Below are 12,654 nucleotides of genomic sequence, written 5' to 3'. Positions count from 1 at the left end.
AACTGGTCTGGTCAGTACAATGAAGTGGTGTTTGTTTATTTACTCGAAAAAGATGTTTGTGACGCTTTATGTAGATTTATGAGGGTTATGTTTGGTTTTAGAGAAAGGTTGCATACGTTTTGTAAAGTATTGCTCAAAGTTTCATTTTGTAATTTATATAGTAAGCTACATGCAAAGAGGCTTGACTAAAGTTGAAGAATATATTATGGTAAAACATGTCATTCGTGAAGCATCAATATGAAGTAATTCATGTTATTGCTACACAAAGGTATGTTGTCATATTCTTTTGGATCTATTAACATAAAAATTAGGGGTTGAAAGTAAGTAGGTTTACACTATTAAATCAGTTTATATTTTCAAACTAAATCATAGAGTTGCCGTATTTTAAAACACATATCAGAATTACTTTAATTGGCTCTCTAGGTCACATTTTATTCTTCCCGTTGCAAAGCACGGGTATAGCAGCTCGTATTTATTTAATTTGTTATTCTATGATTCAGTTATTAGGCCCCCTAACATTTGACTATTTATTACTAGCTTCAAAATCCGTGATATATATATATATGAATTAATTTACAATTTTATATTGATCTGAAATAAGTTGAAAACGATCTTTTTTTACGTGATAATCATTAACTTATCCCTGACTTGTAATTTTTGAAACAAACCCTTAACATAACTTTGTAATTAGTTTTTCCAATACAACATGAAATCACGCATACTAAAGTTAAACTAACTTTAATTTTTTAAAAAGCTTTTAGATAAGTACGTTATTTCATCCAAAGTCTTTGTTCCTTGGGTTAAGACAAACAAAAAATGCCTTATAAGTATGGGTCTAAAATGCCTAGATTTCTGGCTGTCGGTTTGTTAGTGATTTTTTTAACTTTTAAATTTTCAGTGTAAATGTTGGGAAATTCAGGCCCACGGTAAAACCGTGTGGTAAAACCCACTTATTATATTTTTTCAGTTCGTGTTTTCTTCCCACTTATTTTCTTAGGACCTCATAGTGTTTTTTTTTTTACCTAAATGAAAATATTTTCTTTGGAGCTGTGTGACATTAAAACAATTTTGTGCTACTAATTATTCTGTCTTCAAAACTAATGCAATATTTCAACTTAGTTTTTGGAGCTACAGGAATTAAAATTAATCGAAGTTATGGCACCTACCTGCCGCAGTATTAATCAACGACTTAACTCAGCTGATACTGTTTCTGGTCATTTGCTCGCTGACACTGGGTGAGGTTCATAAACTCCAAATTTCACAAACTCCAACGTCTAAAATATTAAATAAACAGTGCGTTTCATAACCTCCAAACTTCATAAACTCCAAAACTATAACTTCCAAATAAGCACAGTTTCACAATGTCCAAATTTCACAAACTCCAACGATAATATATTAAATAAACAGTGCGTTTCATAACCTCCAAATTTCATAAACTCCAAAACTATAATTTTCAAATAATCACCGATTCACAATGTCCAAATTTCACAAACTCCAACTTTTAAATATCAAATAAACAGAGCGGTTCATAACCTCCAAGTTTCATAAGCTCCAACGGTACAGTCTCTGCCATAAGTCAATCGGGATACCGAGGCGGACGGGCCGAATGAACCTCTCTGTTTTACACAAACATACATTCACTCAACCTGCTCTGCTGCACTTATTTGTTAACATAAAAATTTCAAATTGATATATTATTTTTCTGGAAAAACCAGTGCTCATTACTATGTAGCTAGTTTTTACCTTAACATAATTGTTATAATTTATTTAGGCAAATTAAAACAGATGATTGTTTTTTAACACCATAAAAAACATGAAAAATGTAGTAAGCGAGGAACTTTTTTATTTTTTGGTCAGGAAAAAAAATCCTGCGGCAAAGTTTTAGATCAAAGTATGAATTTTATTTTTTATTTGAAGCTTTTTTTGATACGGAGCCTGCTTGTATCACTTTTAAGCGATTAAAAATAGGCCTAAAATCGCTTGGCGCGGCATTGGCGCTAGGAGTTTGGCCGGCTCAGCATCAGTTTGCGGGATATAGAAACTGAGTTTCTAGCATTTAATCATCATTATATTACATCAAATATGTCATTACATTACGAAGAATGGTAACTTAATTTACAGGCGTATGTTTGTGCATTTTAATGCTTACCGGTAGTCTATAGTTAACAAAATTTTTTGATATAAATGCTTTCCCGATTGTAATTTCGGAAATTGTCTTCGTGAAATGTGGAGATAATTTAAGTTCTTGGTAAAACCCACTGAATTAGCGACCTGGCCCAGTTATTATTTCTACTTTTATTCTCCTTTCGTTAAGGTAAACTAAATTAGTGTAAATGCATCCCTTTGACTAAACTTTACCCTAGATTTGGTTCTGGTCCAAATAATAGAAACAAAAATAGAAACTACTCTTATTCTAAGTTTATGTGGTGGAATTCCTGCTAAAAGTGCGATTGACTTTACATTCTATCGAAATAGGCCTATTTAAAACGTTCAGCGGGTTCATAGTTGAGACCATGGTTGAGACCACATTACAATACCTATTTATTTGTTTCTTCATCCTCTTTAGCCATTTAGTTGTTAGATAGTATTACATGTTATATTCAATTGATATATTATAATTTTATTTTAAAACATTTAACGAGTTCATATTCATCTATATTTGAAAAAGCTAATCAACGGCTCACGTCTAACATTTTTGCCACTGCAGTGCATGGTTAGGGTTTGATTACCCATTTGTCGAAACCAATCACGAAATTACGTTTCTCCAGCATTGACATGCATATAAAGAAAAGGAAACTACCTCAAAATATTATTGTTATAGGTTTTGCCCTGTACTTTATTCATACTATGCATGCTAGTCTATATGATCTTAACCCCTTTTCCTTTGAGAAACAGAATGTACCTAGTTAAAACCTTCTCCAAACAAAATTAATAAATCCCGCTCACTGGAACTTGTCATAGTAATTGCTTTAGTGAAAAAATATATTGTCTCTACGAACTTTTTTAGTTTAATTCTCAGGTTAGTTCCAGAGTAGCCGTTGAGGTCATTCCACTTTAAACAAAATATTGATTAAACACTAAAGTAAGCGTCAAATGTTCATGTCTATGCTTCAACTGTATTTTGTATTTTAACTGTATTTTAACTGTATTTTGTGTAACAGAAACGTTTAGAATATATCATCTCATTATAATGTTTTTGAAATAAAAACAAAACAGGAGTTTTCCATTTAATATTGAATCCATAATTAATTAGTGAAAGTGGCTATTGATTGTTAAACATTCCTTCAACACAATAATACGCTTGAAATATGAAGACATGTAAACAAAGTAAAATAATTTTGTAGACTTCGTAAACATATGTTTTAAAATGAAAATACCCCCGCCGCAGCAAACCTGCAGTTGCGTTACATACATTACATACACTTCAACCAGCTGTTATCTTATTCTTAATGTATTGTTATTGCCTATTCGTGGTTCAGGAAATAAAACATGACATTTGTAGTTTATTTTATTTATCGATATTACTTTTATATAATCAGGTATATTGACAGTATGACCTATCACCTAACTGTCCTGTTCACCTGTTTGGTCCTGTTAGGAATCAAAGAAGTCTCGAGTTAACAAAATACTGTACTAAGGCAGAATTTTGTGGAGTGAATTAAAATATCAGTAACTAGTCAAGCGGATGTACTATAAATCCGTTATGGACGGGCGTGAGAAAAAAATAATGAAGGTCAACAAGGCACATTCTGGCGCCAAATATGAAGCACCCGAAAAGTCGCAAATGTACACAACATACTTAAAACAGTGCGCGCGCGTGAGCTTTTTACTATTCTCTTGGATACAGGTTCTTTTCCTGATTATCGTATGATATTATATCAAAACTTAAATATAATTTTTCAAGTCCTCTGCTCATAGATACTACGCACTATGTTCAAGTTGAGATAATCTTCGTCCTCTACTGTTAGACTCACACAATCAACAAAAATTTTATCATGAATTATTTAGCTGTTTGTGATTACGCATTTTTTTGGTAAATAAAAGGTTTACAATGCTTAACTCTCCACTGAAAAGGCAAATCCAAATATAAATTATCACCTTGTCAAAACTTTAACATTATTGAACTACCCACATTAAGTTGCAAGGAGAAAACGAGACTGCTGTCGAGTAAAAAAGTGTAAATACTCGAGTATGAACTTTTATTGAAACTTGACCAGTATACCTACAATATGATGAATAAGTTAAATCCTATTTATAAAAATGTATTTCTGCGTTTATGTATGTTAGTTTCTACCTTTTTATGTTGTTTTAACTCTCGTCCTTTTGGTGGGTAGAATAAATAAAGTACAAGGTTTTCGGCACTTTTCTAACAAAGGGCTATTTTTACACATAACAAAAAAAAACTACTGATGTAATCATCATGAAATTTTAACAGCTAATAGAAAATATACTTATAAAACAAATTTATATGTTTTAAAATTTTTCATCGGTAAAAAAAATCTCTTACGATATTTGTAATGGCTTTTAATTGAGAGACGGAACAGTTAAGAAACTCAGCTGAAAGCTTGAATTAAAGCTATTAAAAATATAAATATGTAATTTGATTTGCAAATTATGTGCTAACACATATTTGAGTCACACAGCTGAGTGTGACTCGTAATCCGTGTTTTTCTAATTAGTTTAGTAACTTTCCTGTATAGCTCCAAATTTGAGTATCTAAACTGTATTACAAGTGACGTTGTAGGCAGAATCTGCCCGCATGACGCCACGCGGCGCGGCGGGTAGCCCCTATATTACAATTTAAATTACAACCAAACTACGCCAGCTAAAAATTTAAAAAAATATGATCCAAAAGGTTCAACTCTTTAGCTACAAAATCCACCGTTTTTTAACTTACCTGACCAAAAAATAAAAAAAGTAGCAGCCGACGAACTTTTTCATGTCATATTTTAAAACTCATTTAAAAGTACCGACTTTATTTGAAGATTTAAAATAGAAAATACTAACTTTTAAGCTTTTAATTAAAACCAATAGTGTCATAGACTTATTGACTTCACTCATACGAAGTTTCAACCATATAACTTAAGTCTAAGTAGGCTAAATGTCGAGTTATTTTGAAGCGGAACATTGAGTTTTGGGGCCGTTTAATAAGCTGTGGCAACCACTGCAGAGACTTCTGGCTCAGACTGTACCGTTGGAGGTTATGAAATTTGGACATTATGAACCGCACTGTTTATTTGGTATCTTCACGTTGGAGTTTGTGAAATTTGGACATTGTGAAACAGTGATTATTTGAATGTTATAGATTTGGAGCTTATGAAATTTGGAGGTTATGAACCGCTCTGTTTATTTAATATTTAAACGTTGGAGTTTGTGAAACTTGGACATTGTGAACCAGTGATTATTTGAATGTTATAGATTTGGAGCTTATGAAATTTGGAGGTTATGAACCGCTCTGTTCATTTAATATTTTAAGCGTTGGAGTTTGTGAAATTTGGAGTTTATGAAACGCTCCCCTGACACTCTGTCTCTGTCACAATTCACTCTGCCTACTGCTACAACAAAAAGAGTGGGAGGATATTGCCATTGGTTTTTTTTGCAGTTCAGTTCAGTTCTAATCTAAGTTCTAAGTTCTACTTCCAATTCCAATACAAAGTGTCAAGCAAGTAAGTAGACATTGTAGGTTTTACTAATTACACAAAACCAAGTATAAGAAAATTACAAATTTCTATAGTCCATTTGATCCAGTAATAGGCCTAAAAAAAAAAATGGAATTAATAATATATTAGCCTAAGGTAAGTTTGGTAAGTAGTTCAATCAAATCACTTTACAAGACTAACTTTATAGCTTAAAATAATTTTCAAAGCGGTTTGACTCTGTTACTCCACAATCAAATATTATTTTAGGTTACAATACATTCCTTATCACATTGTTACAATAAGTTAAGTTATTAAGTTAAGTCCTTCATTCGTGATAAGGAGATTATTAAATAGAGTAGGCCTACTCAGAATTAGGTCTAGCTCTAGCATGATCCGAATAATAAGTAAAGTTAAGTTGTGATGAATCAACAAATGTCTTGAATTGAATTTTTAACTTATCCCCAGCTTTGATCAAATTAGTCCAAGCTGGTGAATTCATTATAAGTGATTTAATGGACCCATCAACTATGTCAGCAACATAAAATAAGGTAGAAAATATAATTTTAGACACTAGGCCTATCACACTCTGTGACTGGCTCATACACATTCTTTTTTAATAAAAAATTGGCGACAGCTGATCCATATAGATGAGCTGTCTACTTCAGTATCCTGAATGACAGTACTCCTCGAAAAGATAAATTGCATGTATTTGCCAAATGGTCTATACATTAGAGCGGAGGCTGGTCTACCCCCCCTCCCCCCTGGTGGGTATTTTTGAAATATACAATTTTGTGCTTGTATTGACATGTACTTTAAGATTTTAGGTGTTTGCCTCTTGTGAATTACAGCATGTTCCAGAAAACACGAAAATATCATGATACCGAAAATATCATGATACCGTAGTTAGAATATATATACATAAAAAAAATTTGTTTTTCTTTTCCGATTTCGTTTGGCTCTTTTACCCGACCGATTTTCATGATTGAGGTCTCAAATTGAAGGTATTAACGTACAGATTGCACATCAAGCATTGGCATATATTTTTCTACAGTCCCACTCGGCTTATACGTAAACGACATTTTCTCCCCATGTAGGCCTATTTCTTATGGGAGTTAAATTTGGTTTTTCTTTTCCGAGTTCGTTTGGCGCTTCTAGTCTACCCACCCGATTTTCATTATTGAGGTCTCAAATTGAAGGTATGCACGCACAGATTTCACATCAAGCATCAGTATATATTTATCGACAGTCCCACTCGGCTTATACGTAAATCAAATTTGCCCCCCATGTATTTCTAAAGGGCGTTAAATTTGATTTTTTTTCTTTTCCGAGTTTCTTTGGCTCTTCTACACGTCCGATCTTCATGATTGAGGTCTTAAATTGGTAGTATGCACACATATATTTCACATCAAGCATCATTGTATATTTATCTACTTTATTACTCGACCAAAAAACATAGATTTGATATATTTCTTAATTTAAATTGTACGCTATTTTACCATTTATAATTGTACCCTATATATTTTGGTCTAAGAACTTTAGTGAAATACCGGCTTGCACATAAGATATTAGTTATTTAAATCGAACGGGTTTCAAGCAAACGCAAGGTGAACATCCAACATAAACAAAAATATAAGGTTTTTCTATGATTGAATATCAATAGCTCCAGTACATTGTTTACGTTTTTTATATGTTTTAGACTAAAAATAATCAGTAAATTATAGGCTTTAATTTGAGCTATTGATCGTTTGAATCAGTTAAGTTTAAGATACTGTATTACCGTACACAATCAAAAATCACAAATTTGATTATTTCTCGGATATGATATTTATTTTAACGCTGCAGTGCAGCATGATATAGTTAGTATAGATTTTTTAGTTTGATTTGATTTGATTAGTTGATTCCTGTGCGTAGGACGGGCCCACAGCTAGTTAGAATTTGAAAATGCAAGTATGGTGAAGTCATCAGATTGTTCTCACAGTGACATGCAAACAAATGAAATGAAACGAAGTGATCAAAGTATTTTGCAAGTACTGTACTTGATGCTTTTGAACAATGCATTATTCTGCTTGAAGTTGAAAACCGTGATCAGAATTCCTAGATGGTATGTTTATCTTCTGGAAGACCTGTACCCGAATCGGTGGAAGACAATTTACTCAATGTAGAATCTAGGGAAAGCTGCATGCAAACAGGTTAGTTGAGATATGAGCTAAAAGAAATATTTTTCTGGAGTTTTAATGCTGTCCCAGGAAGAAGCTGATGACATACCCATTAGATCCAGAACCATGGGCATTAACCACTACCGATGGATGCCCAACAAAAACAGAAAAGGCCAAACTGATCCATACTTTGGAGAACAAGGGTATATAGTAGACAAACCTTCCAAGATTGAAGAATGTATGTATGTAATTGACGGTATGGCTTACTTTTAGGTTCTTACTAATATTCCAGAAACCTCTGGTGAACTAGCACATAGATTGCCTTCAGCCGTTTTCCGAAATTCAGCAGGATATACTTTATTACAGATACCTATTTAGATGTATCTATTAAAAACATTGAAAGGGAGAAGGGGTTTTGGAGAAACGTTTTTAATGAGAGGTCCAAAATCAAGATCCCACGGGATTGGAAAAAAATCCTAGCTAATGGTAAAAATAAGGAACAACGGGTTAACCTGCTAAATAATGAATGGTCTCAGCACAAATATGCATAAATTCTAACAAGCATCAATACACGTTTCTAGGGTAATATAAGGTTCTTTTTTGGTGATATTTTGAAATTCACCCCCCCCCCCCCCTACAAACAGGGTTGCTAAGAGTAACTTAAATTTTTTAAAAGGCAACCCATATCAATCAGCACATTATTTTAAAGAGATTTAAAAAGAAAATTATTGTCGCAAATCCGATTTCGATACGAGGAAAACAAAGTTTTAAATGTTAATTTTACTGGAATCTTACATTCCAGTAAAATTTACGTCAAAAATTTCTCAATAAAATTTATTTAATTTAAATAGAATCTCTTAAAATCTCTTTCCTAGAGGTACTCGTTAAATCTAATGTTATTTAAATAGATTTAATTGCAATTCAGGCCAATTTGAAAACCTAATTGCCTACAAGTTTGCTGCAGCGGGGGTATTTTATTAACTTTTTTATTTTCATTTGAAGCCTTTGAATACATACTGAAGAAGTCTATAAAAAATATTTCACCAGTAATTAACGCAGGCTACCCTTATGTAATTTAAATAAAACAGTTTTTAAATTTAACAGTTTTTCTTTATTTTCCGGAATACGCTGTAATTTATAAGAGGCAAACAACTGAATTCTTAATCTGGTAGGTAATACCAACAAAAAAGTATAAGTCATAAATTCCCACAGGGGGGGGGGGGGAGGGTTTCATATTGGTGGCTCATGGTCTACATTGTCTTATGAGGTGAGAAAATTTTTGTACAAAAACGCCGTGTACTGTATAGATGATGTCGTGATTCGATAGAGTATAACGAACGATAGTCGCGAAACGGCACGGCGTTTTTAGACGAAAAAGTGCTCACCGTCTTATGATAGGGTAAATGTAAACCAAAAATACATCAGCAAGGACTACTTTATGTGTACCACCACTAGAAGGAAATCATTTACATGCTAAGTAGGGGGCCTACAGCATGTAGCCTAACTGTAATAAATAAAGCCTTGCTCATGTATGTATTTCATTAAAATAAATATTCTTGAAGAGTTGGTTTTTTAGGCCTTGGGAACATAACCTAGTCCTTTTTAGTATTTTTGAATCATGTAACTTAAGCAAAGACAGTTTGTAAAGACAACGAATACTTGCAACAATTTAGGCAACATTAGTCTTAGTCAAACCCATAACTAAATTTAAAATGCTATGTAAAAGTGCAGCAAAAATACAAATAATACTAGTGGCTTGTAGGGACATAAGTCCCTAAAAAGCTGAAATGTAAAACAACATATTGCAATTCCGGTATTTAAACAAACTCAGAATAACATTATCTATGTGTCAGAATAGGCATCCCTACACCATATATTTTGTGTAAAAACCAGTTTGTTGTTCTTCTTTGTTTGCTTTTGTTGATGTCATTTTCAATAAATAATTTGAATCACTCCAGTGGTTTAACATGAAAAGGCAGCAAACATATCATTGTTTGTGAATAAATACTGGTCTTGTGGTTAATGAGGATAAATAAAAGCTTCCCTGTTTGGAATTTTAAAAATTAATTGGAGGTTCGCCTTCAGATGAGTTGAAGACGCCTGCAATTTCATCTGCAGTAGGCTTATTATACCTACGACGATCCATATTTATCCTGTCTACAAACCTAAGTTCTGATTCACTGTCACCTTGTACAACCATTTCTTCCGAAGCTCTTTTGTAAATTTGTGCAAATGGATTTTCTAATAGAATTTCAGCTAGTTTTGACAATATTTCAGGTTTTAAGTCACTATTTTCTCGACGCCTTTGACGAATTTCTGTTGCTGTGTCAATAATGTACAATTGACCATACACGGGGTCTTCATCATGTTGAGGCAGCAAATCTGAGATTGAACGATAAATCTGTCCTTGAATTTTGAAACAGTATGGTCCTTTTCCTGGAATATCTTTCTTACTGGCTGAAAAATAAGCAAAAGCCATCGCACTGTTGTATTGTCGAATGAATTTATACAGTTGTGGGCTCTCTTCAAACAAATTTTTAAGTTCTACATTAGTTTTTGGCTGAGGAAGGTTAATAAGTCCGTTATGGCAACATGTCATAAAATGATTATTCGTTAGTTCTTCTCTAAAATGAAGAGCACTACATTGAATGCACTCTTGGTCCAGTAATCCTGCATCATGGATATTTACATTTCTTTCGTCTACCATGGGTCTCCTAAAAAGGGGTTTGTAACATATCTTGATTAAGTTCGTCATTATCTACTCTTGCTCTTCTACGCGCACTGTCATTCCTATGAACAGCTCCCCGCCTTTGTGGTCTTCCCCTGGCGTTCATATTAATTACAGTACTTATAATGAAAAGAATATACATCCAGCAGCCTACATACCAAAACATCTTGAATCCCTGGTGATTTTATAAAAGTATGATCGAATATGATTACTCTACGTTGTATATTCACTGCACTAAAAAAATATTTACCTACGAAGGAATGCAAATACACCATTTTAGAACCAATAACATTTGTAGGTTATTTTAGTTGTATATATTAACACAACCTTAACCTTAAAATGTGTAGAAATATAAAGAAAACAACATCATTTAAAATAAACTTGAACATATGATTTAAAAATAAAAACAAAACAGAAGTTAGATTTAATTTTGACTCTTTGATTATTTATACGGAATATTTATTCTATGTCGTTTATTCCTTTAACACGACAATAACGTAAAAGCATGAAAAAATGAAACTTGAGTATATGCTTTAAATATAAACAAAGAATGCAGACGTTTTTCCGATTAATCTTCTAGATTTCAGTTTTATTATAGTATACATTTCATAGTTGACTGGCTAAAAGTAAACCAAATGCGTGTATTGATCACTGTTTTCAAGATATAGCACGATCAGCTGTATTGAAGTAAACAGAAATCAGCAGTAAATGACTTCTGTTTTAATTTCAAAAGATGTAAACAAATTAAACCCCATCGATGTTGTTTTAACACGTTCGCTGCTACGGACGTTCCGGAACGTCAGCCGGGCCACGGCGCCAGGAGCTAAGAACGTTCCAGAACGTTACCGTTCATTGTTGTTTAACGTTGCTATGGATAAGCCAGCACGTCACAAGCGTTCTATATTTCTTTGCAGCTCGTGGGGACGTACTTTTCTGACAATAAAAAATATAGTTTTTCCAAATCACCACCAGGGTCGTTTGGAACAGGGCTTTGTTTTACCTCTTTCCTGCTAGATAGCGATACTACTTTAACGACTGTAACCTGGGTAGTGCTGCTATCTATCAGAATCACTTAGTACTATATCCAAAGCCAGTTGTATTGCAGAACATTGCCATCCAGTATAACTACTGTTGTTTTTATTGTAATTCAGTGTATCGGTGGCAATGTCACGCAGCGGCCGAGCGTTAGTTCAGCAACTGGCGCCGTCCCGGCATCTAGTGCTCAGCAGCGAACGTGTTAATGGGAAAAGTTTTATTCTGTTGCGAATTTATGGTAAAAAAAATAAGAAAAATGAATAGTTTTCCCTCAAAATTCACGTCAAGACCTTTAAAATAAGACCCCTCCCATCCTTCTACGGCCATCCAGTCACTCACAATTTCTTTACAAAAATTTGACTTACGGAATTATATATATAGATATCTAGTCAAAGAAAACAGATACAAAACTGTCTGATGGATTTATGTCTTGGTTTACAAATCTTTTGGTTTTGCAATCCAAAGCCACCAGTAAAAGTATCTATTGTTTCTCTTCTACTAACTCAATTTTAGCTTTAGCCCTACTTGATCCAGAAACAGATCCATAACTTAGTGGTTTAGTGCTGAATAGATCATCAACCTTGTTAATAATAAGAATAAGAAAGTTTATTGCCGTTGACCAGGTTGTACACAGGAATAGGCATTGTCAAATTACATTAAACAAAATATCAACAAGTATGTTATATCTATAGCTAACAAAGATTGAGAATTCCTAACTTACAGTAGGCCTATGAATGATTCCATTGTAATTTTATGTTTCAAAAAGTCCTTGACTGAAGAACATATTTGCTACAAGCCAGTTATGAATTTTGGATTTGAAAAGAGAAAGAGAAAGGCTGTCTGCCTGAAGAGGCTCAGGCAGCTTATTATAACATTTCACACAGTGAAGTTTGAAAGAATTACCTGTGATGGCTAGCCTGTGATGTGGTATATCCAGTTGTTCCTTACCTCGTGTATGGTGGGAATGGTAATTCTGCCTGGCGGAAAACTCATTGAGATTAGCTTTAGTGTATAAGTACATTGTAGATGTATAAGTTAATGATTGTGAAAATGTTTAGTTTGATAAAAAGTGGTTTGCAGTGCTCCGCAGGGTCAG

At 33.4% G+C, this 12,654-nt stretch overlaps 1 protein-coding gene across 2 annotated transcripts in view; it reads left to right on the top strand.

Annotated features, from left to right (window-relative positions):
- Nucleotides 1-5,652: 5,652 nt before the first annotated feature.
- The window catches only part of LOC128990529 (gastrula zinc finger protein XlCGF58.1-like), a 30,224-nt gene continuing 23,222 nt past the window's right edge, over nt 5,653-12,654 (top strand). The window contains exon 1 of one of the 2 annotated variants that reach the window (XM_054412928.1): nt 5,653-5,666. The gene's annotated coding sequence lies outside the window, so the exon portion shown is untranslated. Of the gene's footprint in view, nt 5,667-7,953; nt 8,034-12,654 lie in introns of those variants that run through there. The other variant, XM_054412927.1, reaches the window with a different exon arrangement.

The sequence above is a fragment of the Macrosteles quadrilineatus genome, unplaced genomic scaffold (genome assembly GCF_028750875.1).
Source record: "Macrosteles quadrilineatus isolate MER2022 unplaced genomic scaffold, UCM_ALF_1.0 Scaffold_3__2_contigs__length_128488019, whole genome shotgun sequence".
Taxonomy (NCBI): Eukaryota; Metazoa; Arthropoda; class Insecta; order Hemiptera; family Cicadellidae; genus Macrosteles; species Macrosteles quadrilineatus.
This window is presented reverse-complemented; position numbering and strand designations above follow the sequence as displayed.